At 52.6% G+C, this 7,024-nt stretch overlaps 1 pseudogene; it reads left to right on the forward strand.

The window, feature by feature from the left end:
- The window catches only part of LOC111529440, a 13,523-nt pseudogene extending 7,471 nt beyond the window's left edge, over window positions 1–6,052 (forward strand).
- The last annotated feature ends 972 nt before the right edge of the window (window positions 6,053–7,024 follow it).

The following is a 7,024-nucleotide window of genomic DNA, read 5'->3' on the forward strand; positions in this document are numbered from 1 at the left end:
AAAAAAAAAAAAAAAAAAAAAAAAAGATATAGGGTCTCACTACGTTGCTCAGGCTGGTCTCGAACACCTGGCCTCAAGCCATCCTACCACAATGACCTCCCAAAGCGCTGATAACAGTCATGAGTCACCCAGACACTTGGGCCAGAGTGGCAGGCACTGCACAGAGCTGTGCCCGGGGATCGGGAGGAGGGGACAGTTTAGACGTCCTGAGGTCAGCTCTGCCAAGGCAGGAAGGCCCCCTGGTTTTCAAGGTTCAGATACAGGGCAGGATGTGACAGGCCAAGGACGCCACCCCTGTTCCCCTCCTCACTCGGATGTGGTCAGCAGAGAAGTGGGACCGGGTGAGGTTTGGGCCACTTTTGCCTAGTCTCCATCCTCTTTCTCTGACTTTGTGACATTCAGTACAGGAGGAAGAGAGGAGAGAACTGGGTGCTAGCTTGGGTCCACTCACGGTGTCCTAAGCAAAGGCCCCTGGCTGATTAAAAAAAAAAAGCCACGCACGGTGGCTCACACCATCCCCCCAACCAGCCTTCCTCCCTGTAACAGGCAGTGGGTCATCTACATCTTAGTCACAGGAGTGAACCTTCTTGCCTCAGGGTGGGATGTGGCCCTGGGCTCGCTCTAATCTCAGGAGATATTGGGCCCCATTCACTCCGAGGAGGAACTCCTGGCACCACTGGCCCAGGTGCACAAACCGCCCTGACAGTTGACCTGTCATCAGCAAGTTATCTGTCTGTTCTCCTTGCTATGTGTCAGGGCTTGCGCTAGGCCTGGAGGCACAACTGTGCAGCACACTGGTCCCGGATCCCTTTGGGGGCCTGGGAGCTGAGCCTGGCCCTTCTTTCCACACTTCTGTCCCCACTCTGGACATGCTGGTTCCCTCCAGTTTCAATGACATTGGCCGGGACTGGTGGCTGCAGTTTGTTAGCCAGATGTGGTACGAACGGGAGGTGACCCTGCTGGAACAATGGACCCAGGACCTGCACACAAGAGTGGTGCCGAGGATTGGCAGTGCCCACTCCTATGCCATCATGGTCAGTGCAGCCAGGAGCAGGCAGGGTGGGTGGGTGGGCCTGCCTGCTGAACAGCATGGGACCCACAGCAGCCACTCACAGCCTTTCTCCTAGAGTGGAATGGTGCGGGTCCCTGCCCTGCCCTGGGGACTGTGCCCTGTGTAGGGGGATAGGTGGCCTGATCTATCCCGTTGGGATGTTATTTTTCCCGTCTGACTGGCAGGCCCCTGAGCCCCATGCTGCAGGTTATGTGAGGGAGTACCCCATAGCAGGGCCCCTCCTCATGCCCTGACCTGCCGCCGCCTCCTCATATCTCCTGTGTCTGCAGTGGGTAAATGGGGTCGATGCACTAGAGCATTAGGGATCTACCTCCCCTTCAACGCCGATATCAGAACCCTGTTCCAGGTGGGTCCCTTGTCCTCCAGCCTCCACATCACTATTGCCATCAACAACATGCTCACCCCCACCACCCTGCCACCAGGGACCATCTGCTATGTTACTAACACCTCCACATGGGTACCATCCTGCCTCCACTGCATGCACCCACCTTCCTCCCCCACCCCGAGGTCTTCCTGCTAGGGACAGGGTGGCTTTCGTAGAGTGGAGGCCTGGATCTGGGGAGGCCAGGGTGGCATGTGAGCTGAAGTCAAAGGACCCAGGGCAAGGGCCCAGCAAACCACAGTCCTCCCACCCTAGGTATCCCAAGAATTACTTTGTCCAGAATGCAGACTTTGACTTCTTCAACTACGTGGGACTGCAGCGGTCTGTGCTTCTGTACACAACACCCACCACCTACATCGATGACATCACTGTCACCACCAGTGTGGAGCACATCAGTGGTGAGGGCTTCTGGTAAGATCCTCTCTCCATGGGGCCCAGAGTAACTGTTTGTTCCCTGTTTGGAAAGTTCTCCCAGGAAAATGGTTCTCCCAGTATCTGTAAACCCTTACAGGTTCCCATCCACCTACAAAGCTAAAATCCAGGCTTTCTGAATGGACACGGGCTCCTGAAATCACCCGTGTGGTTGACCTCACTTGGAGGAGTCTGGCCTAATGTCACACAGCTCAGGGTGGCAGTCTGTCCCTTCCCCATGGTGCTGCTCTCACTCCACCTTCCCTTGCTACACATCATGCTCAAGAAACAGACAGCTTCTGTGGGCTGGGCACGGTGGTCACATCTGTCACCCCAGCTCTTTGCAAGGTGGGATGGATGTCTTGAGGCCAGGAGTTCAAAACCAGCCTGGGCAACATAGTGAGACCATTACCACAAAAAATTAAAAAATTAGCCAGGCAGGGTGATGCGTACCGGTAGTCTCAGCTGCTGAGGCAGGAAAATCACTTGAGCCTGGGAGGTCAGAGGTGTAGTGAGCTATGACCGTGCCACAGCACTCCGGTCTGGGCAACAGAGAAAGACCCTGTTTTTTTTTTTTTTCCGAGACAGAGTCTCATTCTGTTGACCAGGCTGGAGGGCAGTGGTACAATTTCGGCTCACTGCAACCTCCGTCTCCTGGGTTCAAAGGATTCTCCTGCCTCAGCCTCCTGAGTAGCTGGGATTACAGGCACCTGCCACCATGCCCAGTTAATTTTTATATTCTTTTAGTAGAGACGGGGTTTCACCATGTTAGCCTGGCTGGACTTGAACTCCTGACCTGAGGTGATGCACCTGCCTCAGCCTCCCAGAGTGTAAGGAGTTTTAAAGTTTTTTTTTCTTTTTTAAATTTATATCTTTTTCTTTTTCTGAGATGAGGCCTTGCACTGTCGCCCACACTGGAGTGCAGTGGTGAGATTATTGACAGCTGTTTTGGGGGCCGCAGTTCCAAGTTTAAAAGAGTTTAGGCTCAATACGGTGGTTAATGCTTGTCATCCCAGCACTTTGGTAGGCCAAGGTGGACAGATCGCTTGAGCTCAAAAGTTCAAGACCCGTTTGGGCAACATAGTGAGACCCTGTCTCAAAAAAATAAAATAAATAAATAAGAATTTAAACAAGAATCACACAGCAAAGGTGATGCAGCATAGAGCAATTTATTGCAAAGAAAAAAGCTATATTGGAAGTTAAGTGCAGAATACCCTGGGCACAGTGGCTCGTGCCTCTAATCCCAGCATTTTTGGAGGCTGAGGTGGGTGAATCACTTGAGCTTAGGAGTTCAAATCAGCCTGGCCGACTTTAGCTTGGTGTGGTGGCATGTGTCTGTAATACCAGCTACTTGGGTGGTTGAGATGGGAGAATTGCTTGAACCCGGGAGGTGGAGGTTGCAGTGAGCTGAGATTGCAACTCTGCACTCCAGCCTGGGTGACAGAGCGAGACCCCTTTCAAAAAAAACAGTGAAGTGCAAAATACACAGTTGACCCTGAGAGAGAATTCAGGGCAGGCTGCTCGTAACAGTGAGACAGCGCTGATTCTTCCTGGGGAAACTCCTTTTCTGGGAGTCTCCCATGATGAATTCCTAAGGAGCTGGGAAGAAGTGTTGCTCTAAGCACATTCTGGGTCGTCCTCTTGGTACACATGCACAGTAGCTGTACTTGCTTGTTCACATGTCACATGTCTCAGTGCCGTGGTTGGCACAGCCAGAGGACACGGTCACTTCCTTGATTACCTGCCTCAAGATTGTAGCTCACTGCAGCCCCGAACTCCTGGGCTCAAGCAATCCTCCCACCTCAGCCTCTGCAAGTGTTGACATTAGAGGTGTGACCACTGCACCTGGCGAAAAAAGTCTTTTCTTTTTTTAACTAAAAAAAAAGCACTAGACGCGGTGGCTTATTCCTGTAATCCCAGCACTTTGGGAGGCCGAGGCGGGTGGATCACCTGAGGTCAGGTTTTGGAGACCAGCCTGGCCAACGTGGCAAAACCCCATCTCCATTAAAAATAGAAAAATTTCCCCGGCATGGTGGTGCACGCCTATAATCCCAGGTACTCAGGAGGCTGAGGCAGGAGAATCACCTGAACCCTGGAGGTGAATGTTGCAGTGAGCCGAGATCACGTCACTGCACTCTAGCCTGGTTGACAGAGTGAGACTTTGTCTCAAAAAAAAAAAAAAAAAAAAACTAAATTAAAAAAAAGCAACAGAAATAAATGGCTGCCTGGGAATGGTGGCTGTGAGGCACTTCTGTCTGTGTGGCCCACGTCACGTCCCTCCCTCAGCCCTGGTTTCTCTTGCCTCCTGCAGGGCTGGTGAATGACCAGATCTCCGTTAGGTACAGTAACCAGTTCAAGTTGGAAGTGCATCTTTTGGATGCAGAAAACAAAATCGTGGCCAACGGAGCTGGGACCCAGGGCCAGCTGAAAGTGCTGGGTGCAGGCAGGAGCCTCTGGTGGCTGTACCTGATGCATGAATGCCTCACCTATCTGTACTAATTGGAAGTAATGGTGGTTTGGGACTTGCTTAAGGGAGATCTTTTGCCCTCATCTGGTGGCCCTGGCTTCAGCAGGAGCCCAGGAGAGGTGAACGGCAGGTGTGGTCTTCTAAGCTTTCTGATGTTTGGGAGGCCCAGTTTTCCTTTTTCTTTTTTTTTTTTTTTTTTGAGATGGTCTCACTCTGTCACCCAGGCTGGAGTGGAATGTGCTGAATACAGCTCATTACAGCCTTGAGCTCCCAGGTTGTGGCAATACACCTACCTTGGCCTCCTGAGTAGCTGGAACTACAGGCACATGCCACCATGACTGGCTAATTAAAAAATTTTTTTTCTGTAGGTTGGGCATGGTGGCTCATGCCTATATTCCTTTGGGAGGCAGAGGCAGGTGGATCACTTGAAGCCAGGAGTTTGAGACCAGCCTGGCCAACATGGTGAAACCCCATCTCTACTAAAAATATGAAAATTTGCTGGGCATGGTGGTGCACACCTGTAATCCCAGTTACAGGGGCAGCTGACGCAGGAGAATTGCTTGAACTTAGAGGGGAGAGGGTGCAGTGAGTTGAGATCACGCCACTGCACTCCAGCCTGGGGCACAGACTGAGACTGTCTCAAAAACAAAACAAAAAATTGTTATAGAGATGGGGTCTCCCTCTGTCACCAGGCTGGTCTTAAACTCCTGGACTCAAGTGATCCCCCTGCCTTAGCCTCCCAAAGCGTGGGGACTCCAGGCATGAGTCACCTCATCTGGTCAAGGGGAAGGCCCGGTTTTGAAGGGCAAGTCCCAGGGTCAGCCAGGAAAGGGCAGAGCCTCTGCTGCATCTCTGCTTGCAGGCTCGAGGCATCTGCTGGGTGCACAAGGGGCCTTCCTACCAGAGGGCAGTCCAGATGGGGCTCAGGCTGTCAGGGTGCTCACTCCTGGTGCTTTGGCTGTTGTAGGTGCAGCTCAGTGCACAGACGTCACTGGGACCTGTGTCTGACTTCTACACATTCCTAGTGGGGATCTGCACTGTGGCTGTCACTGAGAGCCAATTCCTCATCAATGGGAAACCTTTGTATTTTCACGGCTTCAACAAGCACGAGGATGTGGATGTACACTGGCGCTCCTAGGTCCTCATGGGGTCTGCTTCTGATCACCTTTCACTTGCACCTTCCCTGTGTCCCACAGTTGCGGGCAATGAGGCAAATGGCTCCAAACTGCCTTGTGGTGGAGCTGGTGCTTGGGCTGGAGAGGGGGCTCGTGGGGTGGCTCTCCAGGGTCCTAGCTCTTGGAGGAAGTGCAGCTTTGACAGGGATCTGAGGGAAGGGCTTCAATGGGCTGCTGCTGGTGAAGGACTTCAACCTGCTTCTCTGGATTGGTGCCAACTCTTTCACACCAGCCACTACCCCTACGTGGAGGAAGTGCTGCCGATGTGTGACTGTTATGGGACTGTGGTCATTGATGAGTGTCCTACCGTGGGCCTAGTGCTGCCGTGAGTTTCCATTGTGCACCTGCTCTGCCTGTGCAGACCACGGGCCTCACCGTGACCCTCTGTCCCTTCCCTCCTGGCCTGCAAGCAGCTTTTCAACAACATGTATCTGCATGAACACACGCGGGTGATGGAGGAACTGGTGCGCAGGGACAAGAACCACCCCACCATCATGATGTGGCTTGTGGGTGAGTCTGCATCCTACTTGGAATCTGCTGGCTAGTACTTCAAGTGAGTGCCCCCTGCCTGCCCTGGGCTAGATTGGGAAGGAGACCCTGGCAGATGGCAGGCTGGGGTGGGCGTGTTGCACCTTTGTTGCAAAGGTGCAGAGCACAGGCTTCCAGGAGCAGGTGACTGACAGGCTTCTTTGGGAGGAGGCCAGAGGAGATGCCTGTTTTCCTGGGGCAGGAATTGAAGGGAGCCACTCAGGCTGGAGTGGTTCAGCCAGGCTATCACAAGGCTTTGAAGCTTCCCATCTGAGAGCCTGGTTATTGGAGAGTGTGGGTTTGGAACTTGAGGCTAGTGGGTTCTGTTCCATCCTGTGCCAGCCACAGCCTTTGAATGGGTAGAACAATGATGGGGGGAGGGTGTAAAAGAAGAAATGAACCTAGGAAAGAGAAGAGGAAAAGAAGCTTCAACAACAGTCTAGGCTGGACACGGTGGCTCATGCCTGTAATCTCAGCACTTTGGGAGGCCAAGACGGGTGGATCACCTGAGGTCAGGAGTTCAAGACCAGCCTGCCCAACAGATAGTGAAACCCCATCTCTGCTGAAAATACAAAAATAAGCCAGGCATAGTGCTGTGAACCTGTCATCCCAGCTACTCGGGAGGCTGAAGCAGGAGAATCACTTGAAACCAGGAGGCGGAGGTTGCAGTGAGCTGAGATCGTGCCACTGTACTCCAGCCTGGGCTACAGAGTGAGACTCTGTCTCTCCAAAAAAAATAGTCTGTACTGTGGAGGATTCAGGTGGGTGCCGGGGAGCTCTGACCATGGGTTCGTCCCTCTGTTGGGTTTTTCTTCCTTTCATCTCTCCTGGTTAACTCGACCTGGCATAAAGGCCGTTTCTACTAAGAGGCTGTCCCTGACTTTCCAGTCCAAGTTACGTTTGCTGTCTCTCAGAGCCCAATTCCTGCCACCACTTGTCATTTCCATTTGCAACATTTCTTTCATTGTTTATTTTTCAGAGTTAGGGTC

This window comes from Piliocolobus tephrosceles, chromosome 8 (assembly GCF_002776525.5).
Source record: "Piliocolobus tephrosceles isolate RC106 chromosome 8, ASM277652v3, whole genome shotgun sequence".
NCBI classification, from domain to species: Eukaryota; Metazoa; Chordata; class Mammalia; order Primates; family Cercopithecidae; genus Piliocolobus; species Piliocolobus tephrosceles.